This window comes from Elephas maximus, chromosome 3 (genome assembly GCF_024166365.1).
Source record: "Elephas maximus indicus isolate mEleMax1 chromosome 3, mEleMax1 primary haplotype, whole genome shotgun sequence".
Taxonomy (NCBI): domain Eukaryota; kingdom Metazoa; phylum Chordata; class Mammalia; order Proboscidea; family Elephantidae; genus Elephas; species Elephas maximus.
The window spans coordinates 121,947,256-121,970,178 of record NC_064821.1 but is presented as its reverse complement, the minus strand read 5'-3'; positions in this window follow the sequence as shown (position 1 = coordinate 121,970,178).

Genomic DNA, 22,923 nt, shown 5'->3' with positions numbered 1-22,923 from the left:
CCTGAGCTCCGATGCAGAGAAACTCAAAGTCTCCATGACTGTAGAAATGGCTAAGTGACAGGAAGATGGCCCTCCTTCTGCCTTTCCAATTTTGCTTGGTTGCAACTAATCAGAAGAATTTAATTTCATTCCAAATCCTTGGCAATCTAGCATTTAAAGTACAGACAGGCAGACTGGAAGAAGGTTCAGATAGATGCTGAGATCCAATCCCTGGCGATCCAGTCATCCACCACTGGCGGCCAAGCCACAGGAGGCTATGGATTAAATGCGTGATCCGATCTGAGCTTCAACAAGACTACTCTGGCTGCTGTGTGGAGAGTAGACGATGGAAGGCCAGCTAGAAGGCCATTGTGATAACCCAGTGAGAGATGATGGTGTTTTGGCGTATTCTTTGTTAGAAGAAACACTGTAACCTAGTTCAACTCACTCACTGTACTGATGCTATTCAATCATTCAATAAGCATAGTTTAATGTCTTGCCAAAGATCACAGAGTAAACATAGTAAACTGTAAAATATGCTGTCTCTAAATCTTGAGGAACTATACCTGAGTGAGCTTATTCAAAACTGACTAAACATGTCAGTAAAACTGATAGTGAAGTTTTTATGGTTATATACATTTAAAAATTTTTAAAAATGTAGTTTTCCATTTTTTTAACATCAAAAGGGTGATTAGGTGATTAGTTTACTCCTTATTTTGATTTCATTTGACTTCGTGTAAAGCATGTCAAAACTTGTGGGAAGAAGGCTAGTTATAGACAATTATTCCCTCACAGACCTGATATGGGATGAAAGTGCCTTACACATTTGGGAATATTGTTTATTTACATAACCCTCATGGAGGCTTATTATTTTGTAGATCAGGATGTGTTGCTTATTCCAATGAAGAAATCAAGATATGTAACCAGAGCTGATTGTTATAAAAAGAAAGCAGTTGTATATACATATTTTCACTTATTGAAATTCATTTAGATTGGTATAAAATTTCAAAAATATGAATAAAGTCCACCTGATAGTATTTACACTGGCCTCTGAAGTACATGTTTTAGCTATTAAACATGATTTAAAAATAGACTTTGTAATAAACATAATTTTTATGATCAAATATTTTTGTAAGTAAATGTAAGTCAGCTTGCATGTTTAGTTATTATAGGTTGATTCACATTAGCTGGTAGTAGGAAGTCACTTTATATTTGGATTTTTATTCTCCTTCGTGCCACCTTTTAATATACTGTATAGTATTTGATATATTATTTTGGGGAAAAATTCTGTCTATAATAATTATTCTTTGTGGAACCACATAATAAGTGAAGTAATTTTTAAAAATGCACATCTTCTGTATACAGTGCCCCAAATATATCTATATTTTGGGCTATTAATTCAACAGTGACCTAATTTCTTTCCTCTTTTTTTTTTTTTGTAAGTTTTTGTAGGTGATACAACATTATTAGGTAGTGTGGCATCATAAAATCATGATAAATGAAGAAGACGTTGAAGTTCAAGGATTTCATTTTACTTGGATCAATAATCCATGTCCATGGAAGTAGCAGTCAAGAAATCAAATGGCGTATTGCATTGGACAAATCTGCTGCAAAAGATCTCTTTAAAGTGTTAAAAAGCAAAGATGCCATTTTGATGACTAAGGTATGTCTGACCCAAGCCATGATTTTTTCAATTGCCTCATAAGCATGTGAAAACTGGACAATGAAAACAGATGACAGAAGAATTGATGCATTTTAACCGTGGTGTTAGTGATACTGAATATACTGTGGACTGCCAGAAGAACGAAAAAATTAGTCTTAGAAGAAATGCAGCCAGAATGCTCCTTAGAAGCAAGGGTGGTGAGACTTCAGCTGGCTTACTTGGGACAGATCCTCAGGAAAGACCAATCGCTAGAAAAGGACATCATGGTTGGTGAGGTGGATGGTGTGCGAAAGCGAAGGAGTTCCTCAGTAAGATGGAGTGGCACAATGGCTAAATCAATGGACTCGAACATGTCAGTGATCATGAGGATGGTGCTGCACCAGGCGACGTTTTGTTCTGTGAGTCAGAGTCCACTTGGTGGTGTTGATAGCACCTAACAACAGCAGTGTAATTAAAGCACGAGGTTATGATTTGGTTAAGGCTGTAAGATTATGTTTACATATATAGACAGACATAAAAAGGCCTGAATTCAATGATCTAGTCTCACTATTTGGCTGTCACAGGTCAAATATGCTTAATTAAGAGGAGATTTTTCAAATTGTTTATTGGTAGAATACTTCTTCACACTTCACGGACTAAGACTTATTAAAATGGACATGGCATATGTATGTTGTTGTTGTGTTGGGTCTTGTTTATTCCAATTCATAGTGGCCTCATGTGACAGAGTAGAGCTGCCCCAATGGGGTTTTTTTGGCTGTAACCTTCATGGAAGAAGATTGCCAGATCTTTCTCCTGCGGAGCCCCTGGGAGGGTTCGAACCTCCAGCCTTTTGGTAGGCGGCCAAGTGTTTAACTGTTGTACCATCATGGCTCCTGGGCATATACGTTCTAGACTATTTAGTCCTGAAAGACAAGGGATTTATATTTTTAATATTTGCATTTTTCACAGTACCTTGTACATACAAACACTTTGTAAATATTTGTTGAAAATGAGTATAAATGCATGCCCTTATCTGATACTCAACTGGCAAAATGTTTTCATTAGAGTTGACAGCAACAGAAGTCATGGCCTCTTTTTCATTATATTTAATTTCTCAGTTTATAACTGTTCGTTAAAATTTTTTAAATCTTCCTTTGAAAAACATTTACAGTGATCCAAATTTCCCAAAGATCTCCTTGTGTTTTTTTGTTGCAAAACTCAAGCACTGTTGATACAAATTGGTGTCTCTGGGCCCTTGTTTCCAAATTGCACTCATTAAATGTTGTTTTCAGGTGTGATCAATATTTTTTGAAAGTCTACAGATTTAGTTTGTAAAATTACGTGCTTGAATTTGTGAAGCAATTATGCTCTCATATGATGAGAAATAGTTTAACTCTTTCTAAGAGCATATAAAGAAAAGGAAGATATCTACATTAAAAGGCTGGGTTGTCTCTCTTAAATAAATGGTCCTTTTACGTTTTTTTTTTTTTTACTTGTAACCATGTGGCAGAAAATATGTTTTAAAGTCCTTCTTCTTTCTCAGAGTCCACATCCAAGTATCCTCTAATATTGGCTAATTCTTTCCCAAAAGAAACAGCTCTCCCTGCGCATCCCCATGTTAATGGCCCTAATTCAGGCTCTCACTTCTCGAGAGCTCTTTCAACAGTTTCCTCCTTTGGTTTCCTGACTCTTAATCTCCCTCCCCCCACACTGCATCCAGAGTCATTTTTCTGTTTTGAAAATCTGTTCCTATCACCATCTTGCTTACATCTGCCAATGGTTTGCAGTAGCCTAGAATACAGAATCTAGACTTCTTAGTGGAGCTTTCAAAACCCATCTTAGCAGGACCCCTTCCTATCTCTCTAGACTCACTTCTCTCCATATACTCCCTTCTCCAGCAGGACTGAATAATTTCTGGTCAGTAAACATATGCTCTCCTGCTCTCAGCTGGTGCACATGTTGTTCCCTTTGTTGCGGATGCACAGCATGACCCACTTTCTATCTTGTTTCCTCACACAACCTAGTTATGGTATCACCTCCTCTGTGGGGCCATCCTTGATTCATGAGGGAAAGTCGCCTCTGTGGGCTCCCCATCTTATATGTTGTCCTTAGTTGCCATCAAGTCCATTCCAAGTCATGGAGACCTCACACATGCGGAGTAGAACTACTCTATAGGGTTTTTAAGGCTGTGACCTTTCTGAAGCAGATTGCCAGGCCTGTCTTCTGAGGTGCCTCTGGATGGGTTTGAGCTGCCAACCTTTCATCTAGTAGTGGAGAGTTTAATCATTTGTACCACCCAGGGGCTCCGTCTTAGACACACCCAACCTCAGTTACAGCCCTGGCATATTGGATTGTAATCTCTCTATAGCTAGGTCGATAGAGATATTTCTTCCCTAGCAGGCTGTGAGATTCTTGAACGTAAGGATCGTACCTTTTTCTACTGGTATTTTCAGTGCCTGTCACAGGGCCTGGAAAATACTAGATATTTGCAAAAGAGGTTTGTTGGAATAAAATCTGTCCGAGAAACCATTGTCTGAATGTTTTGTTGCTGTTGACAAAATGCAAGCTTTTTTCCCTACCAGAAGGTGTCGCACTAGCTCTATGTTTTTAGCACATTTCTGGCTTTTCAGCTTTGCTGTAACATATTAATTGGGCTGTTATGGGAAGGAGATGATAATTTAGGCACTGTTTACAGAATAGAACTGATTTAACCTTCAGTTTTTCTGTGAACGTTTTTTTTTTTCAAACAGTGTTCCAACTGAAATTGCCAAAGTAAAAGAAAGACTTGGAATTTAAAAAACGATTAGAGTGAAATAAAAATTCAAGATAAGGCATCAAGTTAAGAACACAGGAAAAATGTGAGGCACAAAATCAACACTTCAGAATGGTAATGGCACAATAATAGCTATAGCCACACAACTGTTTCTCTCCATCTTACTAGCAAGAGCACTCAAAGGGAAAACAAGGCCCAGAAAGAAATGAGATTTGTTTGCAAGGTTTCCTTAGCTTCAAAGGGCCCAAGACCCTGCATAAGAACTTTTAATCATGAACCTATTCACGTTAGACATATAACTCTTTTACAAACTGAACCTGGTGGAAATAGAGAAACAAACAGGAAAACAAAACAAAAAGCAAGATAAACTCCAAGAGACAATAAATGATCCTCGAAGGTATTGAAGGCACATAAAATCCAAAACCCATTGCCGTTGTGTGGATTTCGACCCATAGGGTCGCTATGAGTCGAAGTCAACTCGACGGCAACGGGTTCTGGTTTTTATATGCCTTCAACACCTTCGAGGATCATTTATCATCTCTTGGAGTTTGAAGATAATTTTTAAAATAAGTCAGAATGTGGTCTGGTACACATTACTGAATACTTGCAGCTCTGAGTAGTAGAGATGAAAGAGAGTCGTGGAACCAGAAGTTCTGGATTATGGATTCTACCATATTAGCTGTGGGACTGAGGCTATATATACAGACAGAGTTGACCACTCAGGTTTTCCTTGTTTTCATACATAAAATAAAACCCATCTCCAAAGGGTGTTGTGAGGATCAAATAAGATAATGCATGTAAACATGTTTCATGTTCTTTAAAGTGCTATATTAACACAAAGTAGCATTAGCGCAGGAAAAAGAGGGTATCATCTATTGAGCATCTACTGTGTGGCAGGTGCAGGGCTGGCTCTTTATGTAAGGACATCGCCTATGATCTCCCTGTGGGAGAGGTTCTTTCTAAGGCCCCCTAGTCAATGAATTGCAACCAGAGCACCCTCCTCGCCTAACCTCTCTCATTCTTCGCCCGGTCACTAAAAAAAAAAAAAATGTTCCAATAAATACCTCTCAGATATGGAAATGATGGATATTACTGGCCAGCCCTAAACACTGGATAGCCTCCATGATGGCTGGACTTTATCAGAACTAGTAGTTTTTTGCTTTCAGCTGCCTTGTGGTAGCACGGCATTAAAATTAGTATTTCTAGGAAGCTCTGGATATATTTGCCAGCAAATTCCAGGTGAAAGCTTTCTTTAAGGAAAAAAAATACTTAAAAACAATTTATTATCAGATCAAGATCACACACCTCTTGGGCCTTTTCACATAAATAAGTGAATAGATGAGACTTTGTTTATTCAAAGGTTTCTCCTATTCCAGGGTAAAAGAAACCTTGGAAGATGACGCCTTGGGACAACAGGAATAACCTTGTCCTAGGCATGCTCTTAATGAATGCTTATCGAGTAAATTAAGATTAGTCTCTATGCCCCGAAATACTAGCAATCTGTATTTCTAAAGTTATTCATTTCAATACATGTGTAAAATTGTAAGTTGTTCAGTGGTTTGTGATTTCTATTCCAGAAATAATTGGACTTGGGGAGGCAAAACATGTTGTTTTGTATGCAGATACTTTTGGATGCACTGAAGTAAAGAGTGCTATTAGCCTAATGAACTTCAGGGGGACTGGGTTAAAAAAACAGTGGTGCAGAAAGCAAACCCTACAACAGTTCATAGCACATCCTTAATTCCATTCTAACATTGTCTGCTTGTATTTGTGTTTAGCTTTTATATAGATTTTACTTGAGGTATTTGCTTTCTGAGAGAAGCCCAATAGGGCAGGAAGTTAAAATTTTCATCCTAAAAAATTTTGCATAACTATGGAACAGTATCACACAAATGCTGTTAAGATATTAGCAATCTGTGCAATGGATTATAGCTTTTATGTCCATAGATTTTCTTGTGCATTTCTGAAAAACTTCATCATTTCCATGACTGTTGAACTGAAGCTATTTTCCAGTTACTAAAAAGGTAGGTCAAATACTATGTCAATTGCTGATTAGTAGCTCATTCCTTGACAAGGTTACCAGGGCTGCTATTTGATGTTTTGCACAGACTGGAATTAATGTTTTTCCAGAAGGTAATGGTAATGAACCAAATTTCACATCCACAAAGGATACTGGACAGCAGGGCAGTCTTGCACTTTGGTCTTTATCTGTAATCAGATGCTCTATCACCACAAATCCTGTCTGTCAAGTTCCCCAAATAAGCTAGATTTATTACTATGGGTTGTTACTCCTTGTTAACAATAATGAGCTCCGCTACTGGTGGTTGTTCAAAGAACCAAGGAAAGCAAAGCAGAGGGCCTGTCATTAGGTAGCAGACTACATAGGCAGTGGGAATTGGATCTGGCTTTTAACTCCATGCCATTGATGGTAATTTTTGGTTGCTTGCCTGATTTGCCTGGGGCAACTAAAAACATCACCTTAGTTTTATTCAGGCTAATTGTCAGCCTGTGCAGTGGTGCCAAATTTGAGAAATGATTGACAACCAGATACATATCCTCAGGTGTATTAACCTGCAGTACATAGTCATTAGCACTCAGTCACTCAGGACTGCTCTGCCCCAAAGACATTAGTGGAGGCCAGTGAGCTGCTGAGCCCAAAGAGCTTTGGGGAGGAGCAGCAGCAGATTCTCAGCCAGGTGTTCACAATCCTTGTTGCACCATTGATCATCCCTGCAAAGGAAAAGCTAAATGGCTTAGCACCTATTGACGACCTTGTGTGACACCCATTTGTGTGTGGAAGGTTCAGGCTGGACACCATCTGTCCTGCGCTGGCTGGCCATTTGGTCATGTGGCTGCCTCTTGATGTTAATGGATTTCTCTGAATAGCTGAGTGTGTAGAGCATTTGCAAAGTCATTAAAAACAACTTATAAGCCCTGATGTGACTCAGTATTTCTTCTCAATCTAGGAAATTGTAAAGATTGTATCTCTGTGACTTGTCTGAAAACATTCTCTAATTTTTGGGAACACATGATTATAAAACAGATGATTACAATATCCACATGTTGCCTCTCCACCATACATCTCCTCTACAACATTACCATGCACCAAACTCTGTTCTTTTTCCTTTTTTTTTTTTTAACGCATTCCCCGCACAGTACAACAGAGCTATTCTGTGCCTATCACTTTTTTGGTGCTTCTAGTTCTCTATTGAGTAATCAAACTTGCGTCAAAATTAAAATCCATAGGAATAAGCTGTCTTAGGTTACCTCTAAAAACAGAGCTGATGTCAAATGTGCCATCAACATTATCCACTGTAGAGTTAAAACTTGGTGGGGGAAGACATCTAAATTATACAGCAAATATGACTTTTTCCCCAGTCTAAGTAAAAAATGGAGCCTTGGTGGCACAGTGGTTAAGGGCTATTAACCAAAAGGTCGGCAGTTCAAATCCACCAGCTGCTCCTTGGAAACTCTATGCGACAGTTCTCTCCTACAGGGTCACTATGAGTCAGAATCAACTGGATGACAATGGGTTTAGTTTTTAATTTTTTAATAAAAAAAATTTCCAAGGAATAAAAACACTCGAAAGAGTCTTCCCCTACTGGTCATCCCAATTTCTAACTTTGTTACACTTTTTGTAAGTTTTTACTCCTTTTCAAGATTGTCTTTCTCCTTAAACTAGGTCTTGAGAATCTTTACTTACCCTCTGGGGAAAATCTACTCGCTACTTGCAAGGGCTGATGTTGCCCAAGGATTCAGTGCCCATCCCAAGTTTGAGTTATTCAAGGAACAGATCACTCAGGAGCTCCAGAAGGACAATGCAGAGCAGCCTCCGGCCCTTCAAATTCTACAGAACAATCTCACTTGGGAGAAGTCATCCTAATCAAGCCTTCTTGAAACCTTCCCACCAGTGTAGCTGTTTTTTAAAAAACAAAACCAAACAATTGCCATTGAGCTGATTCCAACGCATGAAGACTCCATGTGTGTCAGAGTAGAACTGTGCTCCACAGGGTCTCCAGTGGCTGATATTTTGGAAGTAGATCACGAGAACTTTCTTCCAAGGCACCTCTGGATGGACTTGAAACTCCAACCTTTTGGTTAGCAACATGTTAACCATTTTTACCACCCAGGACTGACAGCTGTTTGTACTTTTCCTTATTTTTCCAGTTGCCCAGTACATACCTCTTGACTCATAGAGACATAAATGCATGCATGTGCCTCACATCCACCGTGTTCTCCAGGTCAAGCCTTCCTTCTCAGAGACAGTAGAGTTCTAATCTGCAATCATAAATTAGAAGCCTTCAGGCACAATTTTAACCACAGACATTTTTTGTGCGGCCTGTATAGTATTCTAAAAATCAGAGAATTTCCCCAGAAAACCTCTGGCTCTTCAACTTCTTTGGAAAAGTCAGAAGATGTGTCAATACTGGGTCTACATTTCTGGAGGACAACAAACAGCTGAGCCCAGGAGCAGCCACCCTTTCCACAGGCCACACACTCACCAGTCTGCTGCAGGTAGGGCTGGATTAGTCAATAAATAAGGCACTCATGGGTTCAATTGTACCTTTCCACCAATCCACAGTGCACGATTTCACCTGTCCCCTGCCATATCAAAAAAAGTGGTAAAACCCATGTGAAATTGCTCACCACAGATTAGCAAGTAAATACAACTAAGCCCGAGTGTCCATTGCCCAATGCATGCAGGTGCATACCGCACTTACTGGTTATTTTGTCCCTGGTTAGTTCTGTCACTCACCTAGTATCTTAAATTTCTCTTCCTCCTTTGAGTTTTTGATTCCTGGTTGAAGACCATAAGACGGGAAACAAAAACATTCTAGATCAGACACCTCCCTCACAGTGGAGCCTGTAGAAATCAGTAATATGCAGAGAAGTCTTAGGTTCTTTTTTCTACTCTCACTCCTTTTCAAATTGTGGTTTTTGGATCTTCCAGGGATAAAACATAAAACAAGCCTTGTTAACCATATACTATCTGTATGGCTTTGGCTGGCTACATAAGACCTGACAGAAACTTTGAAATTTAAGGGTTGGATCACACACCTTATATAAGGCTTCGATCTTCTTCCAGGAGGAGGGTGAAGGATTTCCTTCTTCTAGGACTGGTGGCGGTTCAGAGGGGATTGTCACCGTCTCTATAAAAACCAGTTGCTATACGGTCGATTCTGACTCATGGCAACTCCATTTGTGTTAGAGTAGAATTGTGCTCCTCAGGGTTTTCAATGGCTGATTTTTCAAAAGTAGATTGCCAGATCTTCCCTTCAAAGCACTTCTGGGTGGACTCAAACCTCCAGCCTTTCAGTTAGCAGCTGAGCCATTTAACCACTTGTACCAACCAGGGATTTCCACTTTCTCTATAGCATTATACAATCACAGAGTTTAGAGTTTCCTATAAGAAGCTGATACATTCAATCTGTGTAACTCTATACAAGGATCTCTTCCAGGACATTTCTTACTTCTTTTCTTGATTACTTCTACAAAGAGCTCTTTATCATCAAATACTGCCCATTCCATTTTGGACACCGTATCTATAACATGGTTGTAAAGTGTTCCCTGCCTCAGAGGGTTGTTGCGATAGGGTTTTTAGTTGCTATTGTGTGGTCTTGATGTTGTTATGATTGCAAAGGTCTTTCTTCTACTAAGCCAAAACTTGTAACTTCTGGTCACCTCCAATGAAGCTTATCAGTATCGTTTCTGTTTTGCTCAAAGTCCTTTCAAATATTTGACAAAACAAGTGTTTCCATAGGGCTATTGTTTTCAGTTTAGACGTCACCAGTTTTTTTACAGGTTTGCCATGTCACAAAATTGCCTTATATTTAGTTTTCAAGCAACCAAAACATCCAGGAATTTCTCACACGAATTGCTATTCCGCCAGATATCTTGGTATTTTATACGTGTGAGTGGTTTTTGAAGTCTAACTCTGATGCATCTTGCTAGTGTGAATTCAGAATGTCTTGGTTTGTGTCTCACCTTGTCTACTTATTTGGTCAACCCATCCACTGACTCTGAGCCTCAATCTTCTAATCTGTACCATGAAGACAATAATATTTCTCCCAAGGAATTGTGAGAATTCAATGAGATGATGGGTCTCCGGTTAGCACAATGGAAGCATTACATAAGTGCTGGTTCCTTTCTCCCTTCTTGATGACTCCCTCAATTTGCAATTACGCACCCTGCAGGAGACAGTATAAGACAGGGGCTGAGAGCCATTGCTAAGGAGGTGCCACTACTCACAAGTATGTGACTTTGGGCAAATTATTTCAATTCCCTGCTTCTCAGAACCTTTTCCTGTAAAGGAGGGGGAGGATAATAGTATTTGAGCGTATGATGAGACACGACATTTAAAGCATTAGCACACAGCATGCACTCAGCAAAAAATAAATAAATAAATAAATATTACCACTGCTGCTGCTACTATAGTAGAGTTTCTTACCTGCTCTGATGACAGGGCCTATAACTGTTCTCCAGAATTCTGGACAAAGGGTCTCCTTGAAACACACTGTCACATAGGGTCGCTATGAGTTCGAATTGACTCGATGGCACTGGCACTGGATGAAACACTCTCAACTACTGTCCTTGCTCTGGTGGCAATCAAGAACCTTTAGTCAGTCTGAAAATAAGTAACAGATTTCTAGCAGGGGAGGTATAGGGAGGGATGGTTATAGAATTCCATTTTGACAGTCTTTCGTTCCTTTTGACCACATTTCCTATAAAACTTTAGCTAATTCCTCTGAGATGTACCCTCTCCAAAATTACTAGGACAATCTCCAAAGTGACTAGGTTACTTGGATTCTGTCACTTTCAAATTAACTCCCCACCTCCCACCCCCTAGCTCTTCCTTTTATGGAATTAACTACAGAGGAGTAGCTTCCCTCATAGGCTCCTCTTTATTCATTCCCCTGTTCGTCCCACTACTGACACTGCATCATGACATTTGCTATCCATTGCTGGCCACCAATCATGTATCCTGTTATGCTGCTTCCCATTGCCTCTCTGAACCTTAAGGGACAACCTGCATTAGTAGGAGTTAAATGGCAAGGAGATGGGAAAAGTTAAATTTAGATTTGTCCTGACCAAAATTTGAGATTTGGTATATGGTAGTGTTTAACAACCTCTTTATAACCAAGAATTCCTTGTGTAATTTTATTATTATTATCATGAACCTAATATTTTAAAAGACTACATTTTTATTTAGTAATGCTAATAAAAATAATAACAACCACAATAATAAAGTTTTCCCTGAAGAAAGCTGGAATTCCAGGGTGGTATTGGGTTTTTTTGGGGGTATAAATGATTAGCGTATTCGGCTGCTAACCAAAAGGTTGGAAGTTTGAGTCCATCCAGAGATGCCTTAGAAGAAAGACATGGCAATCCACTTCTGAAAAATTAGCCATTGAAAATCCTATAGGGCACAGTTCTACTCTGATACATGTGGGATCACCATGAGTTGAAATGGACTCAACAGCAACTGGCATGGCATATGAAAACTCCAAACATACCACAAAAGATTTATCCACTACAAACTCTGATAAAAAACAAACACAAAACTGAATTGGAATTGACGCAAAGGCAACTGGTTTTATCTTGATCGAGTTTGTGCCATCTCGCCGTCTGTAAACATATTATTTCTTCTAGACTTGCATTAATCCTGAGAATAACTTCAAAACGTACAATCTGACCTTAATAAACTCTTAGCGACTGACAAGCACAGGTTGGGAATTGCTGGGTATGGCTTTAACTAGAATCATTAAAATCGACTTAATGAGAAAGATTCTATATATGTTGAAGAGTACTATGATTTACAACTCTAAATAATTTATTTTCTTTAGTTTTTCCTTTAATGTTTGTCTTTATTACTAGTATATTACAAAATCTCCTTATTTGTAGAAAAGTGGCTACTTTCTTTTAAAAGACGAGGTATGGTGGGCAAAACAAGAGGTCTGAATCAGAAAGATTTTGTTATTCTACTTACAAGATGATTAACCGTAATTAAGCTAGTTAACCTCCCCAAGACTCAGTTTCATCATTGGTAAAAAGAGATCAACAATGCCTACCTTGTAAGATTGGTGTGAGAATTAGAGATGATCATATAAAGGAAAGATAGTGACTGGTACAGCATAGGTGGGTAATAAATAGTAGTTATTATTTTTTATTAGTATGAGAATGAGCAAGTTGCCAATTTTTGAATGCTTACTATATGCTGACTCTCCTCATTTTTTTTTTATTGTACTTTAGATAAAGGTTTACAGAACAACCTAGTTTCTCATTAAACAGTTAGTACACATATTGTTCTATGACATTGGTTAACAACCCCATGACATGTCAACACTTTCCCTTCTCAACCTTTGGTTCCCTATTACCAGCTCTCCTGTTGCCTCCTGCCTTCTAGTTCTTGCCCCAGGGCTGGTGTGCCCCTTTAGTTTCGTTTTGTTTTATAGGCCTGTCCAATCTTTGGTGGAAGGGTGAACCTCAGGAGTGACTTCATTACTGAGCAGAAAGGGTGTCCAGGAGCTATACCCTCAGTGTTTCTCCATGGCTAATTCATGGCTGTATTAATCATTATAGGTTAGTGATAACCAACAACCCTAAAACCTCAGTGGCTTTAAACAGCAAAGGTTTGTTTTTCATTCATGTTCACGTCCATCATAGGTTTATGCAGGCTCTGCTCCACATTCTCCTCACTTAGGAGGACACTTTTAGGAAAGAGTTGCTGTCTGGGATGTTGCTGATAGATGTTGCCAGAGAAAGAAAGATGGAGAACCCTGCAGAAGCTCTTAAATGATTCTACCCAGTAGTAACATTCATCATGTTCACTCACACTTCATTGACCAGAGCAAGTCTCGTGGTCATGTATAACTTCCATCGGGGTGGAGAAATGTAATTCTCTCTTATAACGTGAAATGGAGATGAGCCAGATATTGATGAATAGTAACACCTTCTACAGTGACAACATCAGATTCAAACCCAGGTCTCTGATTTATATATGGACAACCTAGCGGATATGAGGCCTCATATGCATGAGAAAGCTGGATGACGAATTAGGAAGGCTGAAGAAGAATTGAGGCCTTTGAATTATGGTGTTGGCAAAGAATATTGACTATACCATGGACTGCCTAAAGAATGAACAAATCCTTCTTGGAAGAAGTACAGCCAAAATTCTCCTTAGAAGCAAGGATGGTGAGACTTTGTCTCACATACTTTGGACATGTTATCGGGAGGGACCAGTCCCTGGAGAAGAACATCATGCTAGGTAAAGTAGAGAGTCAGCCAAAGAGAGGAAGACCCTGAGCAAGATGAACTAACACAGTGGCTGTAACAATAGGCTCAAGCATAACAGTGATTGTGAGATGTTGCACATACGGTCACTATGAGTCAGAACAGACTTGATGGCACCTAACAACAACAACAATATAGGGGAGCCAGAATCTCTCAACTCTTCTTGACTTTTTCTTTTTTTTTTTTAAATAACATGGCCTCATTGGTACATCTGAAGATTTATGAACATTAATGACCAAAGACCAGATGAGTTGTAGGATGACTTCAAGGACATCATACATGAAGAAAGCAAAAGGTCATTAAAAAGACAGGAAAGGAAGAAAAGAGAAAAATGGATATCAGAAGAGATTCTGAAACTTGCTATTGAATGTAGAGCAGCTAAAGCAAATGGAAGAAATGATGAAGTAAAAAGAGCTGAACAGAAGATTTCAAAGGGCAGCATGGAAAGGCAAAGCAAAGTATTATAATGAAATGTTCAAAGACTTGAAATTAGAAAACCAAAAAGGAAGAACACACTCGGCATTTCTCAAGCTGAAAGAACTGAAAAAAAAAAAAAAAAATTCAAGCCTCGATTTGCAATAGTGAAGGGTTCTATGGGTAAAATGGAAACCCTGGTGGCATAGAGGTTAAGTGCTACAGCTGCTGATCTAAAAGTCGGCAGTTTGAATCCACCAGACACTCCTTGGAAACTCTATGGGGGACTGCTACTCTGTCCTATAGGGTTGCTATGAGTCAGAACTGACTCAACAGCAATGGGTATGGCTTTTTTTTTAATGGACAAAATATTTAACGATGCAGGAAGCATCAAGAGAAGATGGAAGAAATACACAGAATCGCTGTGCCAAAAAGAATTGGTCAATGTTCAACCATTTCAGGAGGTAGCAAGAACTGATGGTATCGAAGGAATAAATCCAAGCTACACTGTAGGCACTGGCAAAAAACAAGGCTTTAGGAAATGATACTTTGAGATGGTTCTGCAAATGGATGAAGCAATGAAGGTGCTCACTCACCTGTGCCAAGAAATTTGGAAGACAGCTACCTCACCAACTGACCAGAAGAGATTCATGTATGTGCCCATTCCAAAGAAAGGTGATCTAACAGAATATGGAAATTATCAAACAATATCATTAATATCACACACAAGCAAAATTTTGCTGAAGATCATTCATAAGAGCTTGCAGCAGTACATCAACAAGGAACTGCCAGAAATTCAAGCCAGATTCAGACAAGGATGTGGAACATGGGATATAATTGCTGATGCCACATGGATCTTGGCTGAAATCAGAGACTACCAGAAAGATGTTTACCTGTGTTTTATTGGCTATGCAAAGGCATTTGACTGTGTGGATCATAATAAATTATGGATTACATTGTGAAGAATGGGAATTCCAGAACACTTAATTGTGCTCATGAGGAACCTGTACATAGATCAAGAAGATGATGTTTCAGCAGAATGAGGGGATACTGCATGTTTTAAATCAGGAAAGGTGTGTATCAGGGTTGTATACTTTCACCATACTTATTCAATCTGTATGCTGAACAGATAATCCAAGAAGCTGGACTAAATGAAGAAGACCATGGCATCAGGATTGGAGGAAGACTCATTAACAACCTATGATATGCAGATGACACAACTTGCCTATTGAAAGCAAAGAGGACTTGAAGCACTCATTGATGAATATCAAAGACTACAGCCTTCAGTATGGATTATACCTCAACATAAAGAAAACAAAAATCCTCACAACTGAACCAATATGCAACATCATGATAAATGGAGAAAAGATTGATGTTGTCAAGGATTCATTTTATGCAGAACCACAATCAATGCCCATGGAAGCAGCAGTCAAGAAATTGAAAGAGACATATAGACCAATGGAACAGACTCAAGAACCCACACATAAATCCATCCACCTATGCCCTGGTGGCATAGTGGTTAAGCGCTATGGCTGCTAACCAAAGGGTCGGCAGTTCAAATCTTCCAGGCACTCCTTGGAAACTCTATGGGGCAATTCTACTCTGTCCTATAGGGTTGCTATGAGTTGGAATTGACTCGACAGCAATGGGGTTTTTTATGGTCAGCTAATCTTTGGCAAAAGGCCAAGTTCCATTAAATGGGGAAAAGATGGTCTTTTTAACAAATAGTGGTGGCCAAACAGAATATCCACCTGTAAAAAAATGAAACAGGACCCATACCTCACACCATACACAAAAAACTAACTCAAAATGGATCAAAGACCTAAATATAAAACCTAAAATGATGAATATCATGAAAGAAGAAATAGGGACAATGCTGTAGGTCCTAATACATGGCATAAATACATACAAACCATAAGTAACAATGCACAAATACCAGAAGATGAACTAGAAAACTGGGAGCTCCTAAAAACCAAATGCTTATACACATCAAAAGACTTCACCAAGGGAGTAAAAACAGAACCTACAGACTGAGAAAAAATTTTTGACTATGACATATCCGACAAGGATCTAATCTCTAAAATCTATAGAATACTTCAACACTTCAACAACAAAATGACTAAAAATCCAATTAAAAAAATGGGCGAAGGATATGAACAGACACTTCACCAAAGAAGTTATTCAGGTCCCTGGCAGACACATGAAGAAATGCTTGTGATCATTAGCCATAATAAAAAAAAAAAAGAACAAATGTTGGAGAGGTTGCGGGGAAGTTGGAACCCTTATGTAGTGCTGGTAGGTATGTAAAATGGTGCAACCACTGTGGAAAACAATATGGTGCCTCCTTAAAAAACTAGAAATAGAAATACCATATGATCCAGCAATCCGACTCCTAGGAATATACCCTAGAGAAATAAGAGATGTCATACGAATATATATATGCACATATGCATACCCATGTTCACTGCAGAATTATTCACAATAGCAAAAAGATGGAAACAACCTAAATGCTGATAAACAGCTAAATGGATAAACAAATTATGGTACATACACACAATGGAATACTGTGCAATGATAAAAAGCGATGAATCTTTGAAACATCTCACAACATGGATGAATCTGGAGGGCATTATGCTGAGTGAAATAAGTCAATCACAAAAGGACAAATATTGTATGAGACCACTATTATAAAAATCCAAGAAATTTACCAAAAAAAAAGAAAAAAACATTGCCATCGAGTCAATTCCGACTCATAGTGACCCTATAGGACAGAGTAGAACTGCCCCATAGGGTTTTGAAGGAGTGCCTGATGGATTCAAACTGCCAACCTTTTGGTTAGTAGCTGTAGCTCTTAATTATTATGCCACCAGGGTTTCCAAAGAAAACCTTTACACAGAGAAAAAAACAATCTTTAATGTTTACAAGGGAGGGAAAGGAAGGGGAAGGGAAATCACTAACTAGATAGTAGACAAGTGTTAACTTTGGTGAAGGAAAAGACAACAGACAATATAAGGAAGTCAGCACAACTTGACCAAACCAAAGTCATAAAAGGTCGCAAAGGACATCTAGGTTAATTGGCATAACCCAGTTCATAAAGAAAATGTTCTACATCCTACTTTTGTGAGTAGCTTCTGGAATCTTAAAATCTTGTAAATGGCCGTCTAAGACACATCTATTGGTCCCATCCAGTCTAGAGCAAAGAAGAATGAAGAAAACCAAAGGTACGAGGAAAATACTAGTCCAAAGAGCTCATGGACCACATGAATCACAGCCTCCACCAGCCTGAGTCTAGAAGAGTTAGATGGTGCCCAGCTACCACCACCCACCACTGACCACTCTGACAGGGGTCACAACAGAGGGTCCTGGGTAGAGTGGGAGAAAAATGTAGAACAAAATTCAAATTCACACACACACACAAAAAAACTAGACTGGTCTAACAGAGACTGGAGAAACCCACAAGACTATGGCCCCTGACACCCTGCTAACTCAAAACTGAAGCCACTTCTAACACCTACCTTTCAGCCAAAGATTAGACAGGCCTTTACAACAAAAAAATAACATGCATGAGGAATGTGTTCTTAGTTCAGTCAAGTATATGAGACAAATGGGAACACCTTCCCAAAAGCAAAGCTGAGAAGGCAGGAAGGGACAGGAAAGCTGGATGAAAAGACATGGGGAATCTGGGGTGGAAAGGATAAAGGAGAGAGTACCGACACAATGAAGGAATTGAAACCAGTGTCACCAAACATTTGTATAAATTTTTGAACGAGAAACTAATTTGCACTGTAAACTTCCACATAAAGAATGATAAAATTAAAAAAAAGAAAGAAAAAATGTATTGCATTGAGGACTAAGATGCTCCTGACCCAAACCATGGTATTTTTAATTGCCTCATATGCATGTGAAAGCTGGACAATGAATAAGAAAGATCGATGAAGAATTGATACCTTTGAATTATGGTGTTGGTGAAGAATATTGAATATATCATGGACTGCCAGAAGAATGAACAAATCTGTCTTGGAAGAAGGACAGCCAGAATGCTCTTTAGAAGTGAGAATGGCAAGACTTTGTCTCACGTACTTTGGACAGTTTATCAGGAGGGACCAATCCTTGGTGAAAGACATCATGCTTGGTAAAGTAGAGGGTCAGTGAAAAAAAGGAAGATCCTCAAGGAGATGGATTGACATAGTGGCTGCAATAACGGGTTCAAGCATAGCAATGATCCTGAGGATGTCACAGGACTAGACAGTGTTTCATTCTGTCTCACATAGGGTCACTATGAGTCAGAACTAACTTGACAGTACTTAACAACAAATACATATGATTTTTCTTGACTGCAATCTTTATGGAAACAGACCACCAGACCTTTCTTCTTTAGTGCCCCTGAGTGGGTTTGAACTGCCAACCTCTAGGTTAGGAGATAAGTACAAACTGTTTTCGCCACCCAGGACACTTATCTAGTCAATATCTATTTCTGAAGGACTCTATCAGGTAGCCCTGCCTTAATCTAGTTTGAGTCACAAGATAAAATAATAATTAATAAATCTATGCTTTTTTTTAAAGACAACGCAGTTCAAATGGTTTGTTCTGTGAGCTTGATTACCGTTTGCTGCCCATGTAAACAATCCAAGTCTCCTGCCCAAAGCCAAGAATGTAATTCTAATCTGAGTTTAAGAAGTGCCATGTTCTTGTCTACACAATCTAATAAGGGCTCACAGATCCCACTTTTCTTCTAGCTGTAGAGAGGAGGAAAGAAGAGAATACAGACAGGAGTTTATGAAGCCCGAATGCTTGAAGACCAGTGGTGCTCTGCTCCTGTGGAGGAGACAAGTCCAGTGCAAATAACAAATGAAGCTATACAACTTTTTGAGGTGTTTGCCCTTAAGGATGAGAGGGTGTGGAATATTCTATTTGCTTTGTCAGAAAACAGATGGGCAGTAATAAATGAAATTCCTGCTCTTTAGTTTCTGTTTACCAGCCAAACTATTAAGCCACTGTGCTTTGGAAACAGTTGGTACAATTGGAAACGACTGTCACTTGAGATGAGTGACTTCACAGTTGTTACCCTTCCCATGTGTGGCTATGCTTTCTTGCTTCTGGGAGGTGGGGAGGAGTAGAGAAAAGTGGTTAAGAGTGTGGATTCTGGAATCATGGATGATGGGATTTAACTTAATCTGGCTTCAGCTTCCTCATCTGTAAAACTGGGAGAAAAGTAACAACCTCATAATTCTTAGGAGTCAATGAGTAAAGCTCATAATGCCTGATGCCTTGTGAACAGTCAGTGGACAGTCTCTGATATTAGGCTAAGTAGAGTCTTAGTTCTGTTTACTCCAGGTGTCCTCTTTATTTCTCATGGCAAACAGTAGTATCAGCCATTTGTAGCTGTTTAGGCATTACTGGATCAAATAAGCAAATCTAGTTTTCCATTTCATCAGGCATTGTGAGGGTTCTGATGTGTTCCTCTCCCAAATTCAAAACCTGTGGTTTAGAATGCATTTTTGGCCAATAGTGGACAATCATAGACATGGTTTAGCTCCTTACCATCCCATAAATTTATTCATCAATGGATGGGGTCAGATGCAGAAAAATATTTGACTTTTTATGTCAATATCCTCTCCTCCAACTGGAATGGCCAGGAAAATATGATTACCTTCCTTATATAGTTTGTTCAACAAATACTTATTAAGTCCCTCCTAAATTCATGATGATTTGATTTATACTGAAGGGAAGAGCAGACACCAACACCGCCATGCAAACACACAGCATGTGAATTCGCAGCATGAGTGATACAGACAATACATGTTAGAAGAGGAGGAGGTGGCTCCGAAGCAGTGTCAAATGCTATTTCCTTGATAAAGTTTCATCTCGGACCTTTTATCCTTTTTCTCCTTTCCCTTTTTCTACTCTAAATCACAACTCCATTAATGGGCTACAAAATGCAAACAGGATCTATAGTCACTAGCTGAGTCCACCTTCTGCTTGAGAAGCTTAGATGGGGTGGTCTTGATGCCTCGCCTTCCAATCCCCAGCCACCTGGTCAACTCTTATACATCTTTAAGGCTCTTCTTGAATGTTGTCTTCTCTGTAAGTCCTGCCCTGACTTCCTTTGACAAATGTTTTATGGTTGCAGTAATGTATTTATTGCTAATATAATTATTTGAAAATATAAAAACAATTTTTCTTTATTCTGCTTGAAGATATCATAGTGCCTACCCATTAGCCTCTATGCGTTTCTCTTTTCTCTTCCATCATGGCCAGTCTCTTCCTTTTCTTACTGTAGAATCCCTGGGATAGGATGACGAAGAATTATCAGGGTAAATAATAATGTGATTCATGAAAAGTTGATGTTCAGCATCACAAACAGTAGATGCCCATGCTGTGCCTGTTGCCGTCAGAGTCGATTCCAACTCAGAAACCCTATAGGACAGAGTAGAATTTCCCCAGAGTTTCCTAGGAGTAGCTGGTGGATTAGAACTGCTGACCTTTTGGTTAGTAGCTGAGCTCTTAACCACTGTGCCACCAGGGCTCCCAAGCAGCAGATACCTGGCAGGAAATGGTGGGAGATGGGGGGTGAGGGTAGTAACGTTAGTCAGAAGATACCTCTGTAGTGTGCCTTATGTATATTTCCATCACAGCGCTTAGTACTTTGTTTTGCTATTCTTTGTCTGCATGTCTATATAGCCAATAGATTTCAAGCTTGAGGATAGACAGGAGCTCTGATTATCTTTGAGACTTCAGGTCTAGCAAATACCATTGTTTTCCCATGGCCACTTACCAACCAATCTATTTGCAGATTTTATTCAACTCAGAATAGGGATAGAAGAATCTGGAGACACCTTGCCTATCCAAGTTACTTACAACTCTAAATTAGGGATGTCCCTCTGAGTTTGCCTTTCTATCAGTGGTACGTGCCTTCTTAGTCTCTCCTATCTCTAGTACCATGCCTTACCAAATGGCTCACTGGAATTAAGCTTTTTAGGTGAGACTGGGAAACAAATTCAGGGCAGTGCTTGCCTTTCTTCAGTGGTTTAAAGTTAAATTCTTATACATTTGCCCTCCATTCTCTAGCTTATTAATGCTACAGCTTTGGGTAACCCTAGCAAATTTGGGGGATGGAAGGTATTAGGAAACTCTCTTCAAAACTTTACCATCTGTGCAATTTAGCCTTTCCTGATGAAATTCTTCCATAATCCACCTCCCCTTGTGGGTTTCATCATTCTGACTCATAGTGACCCTATTTATAGGGTCGCTATAGGGTCACTATGAGTCGGAATCAACTCGACGGCATTGGGTTTGTTTTTTTTTTGGTTCTTGCGGGTTTAAATAGTATTGATAAAAGAAAGGAGACCTAGGGTCACATCAAATCATCATGGGTGTCTATTATATTTGGGGAGAATGTTTTGATGGCTTGACCTTAATCTCTGTAGAGAAAGATAAACACGTGGAAAGCTTATTCCTCTCATCTGTTCATGCATTCCTTCATTTGTTTATTTGTCGACCATCTACTCTGTGAGAGGCACCAAGATAGGTGCTAGGGACAAAATGGTAAAGATGTGGTATCTGTGCTCAAAGTTCGTGAGGGTAAATTACCTGTCTGATGGTGACAATGAGGGATGGGACAGGGATCAGCAAACTTTTCTGTAAAGGCAGATAGGAAATACTTTAGGTTTTGTGGCCTTCTCAGATCTCTGTTGCAGCTACACAACCCTGCCATTGTAGTGTGAAAGCGGCCATAGATTTATACATAAATAAGTGTCGCTGCATTCTAATACAGCTTAATCTATGGACATTGAAATGTGAATTTCATGTAATTTTCATGTGTCATGAAATATTCTTCTTCTTTTGATCTTTTACCCACCATTTACAAATGTTAACAATCAGTTTTAGCTTGTGGGGTGTACAAAAAGAGGCAGTGGGCTGGATTGAACCCAGGAGCCGTAGATTTCCCATGTCTAGTCCAGGAGATAGTCACTGATGGTTTAGATCCACGATTCCTAAATTCAATTCCTGTTCACACAAACTGGAGGTCCAATCAACACTGCAGCTGTAATCTCTGTCTTTTCTCCCCTCCCACTTCTCTCAATTGCCTGCCCCCAAGCCCTTACTCCACAGGTATTCTTAACAGAACAGAAATCTTTTCATACATTTATGATACTGTTGGGGACATCTGGGAACTTGTTTTCCTGTGAGAAAATGAAAATGACTCCAGTGACTGTTTGTCACTGAAAGAGTTTAATTTAGTTTTTTTTTTCCTTCTGTTTTTCCCTTTTCCGATCATCATACTAGAAATTAACATAAAAATTCCTTCTGGCTAAATTCCCAATACATTTTCACAGTAAGCATTTTCTGAAGTGAAAATTAGTAGCTTTCTTGCAGATTTCATCAAGGATGTGAAATTATGCTGCTCACAAGGGTAGAGAACTCAAACTCCATTTATGAATTAATACATGCTGTTGAGAGTTCCTGTCTGCTGAGTGCCAGGGATTCTTTTCTACAGACTTCGGAGTATCTACGTAGTGTATTTTAATTTCCTTTCTCATTCCGCCAGTGAGAGAATGCCATTTCTATTTGCATAAATGAATTAATATTAACAACTAATATCTATATAAGACTATATTATTTACACCATCCTTAGGGGTTGGCAGCACCTGGAACAAAGAGTAATGTCCCCCTGATTTTTATCCTGATGAAATATAGTTACAATGAGCATTAAGGGTACCCTCAAATGGGGGTCACAGTCAATGAGGGTAGACATATGGAGAAAGAGCTGGCTCAGGTCCCATTTATGGCTGCACATTGATTGGGTGTCTATAGGTCTTCCTTG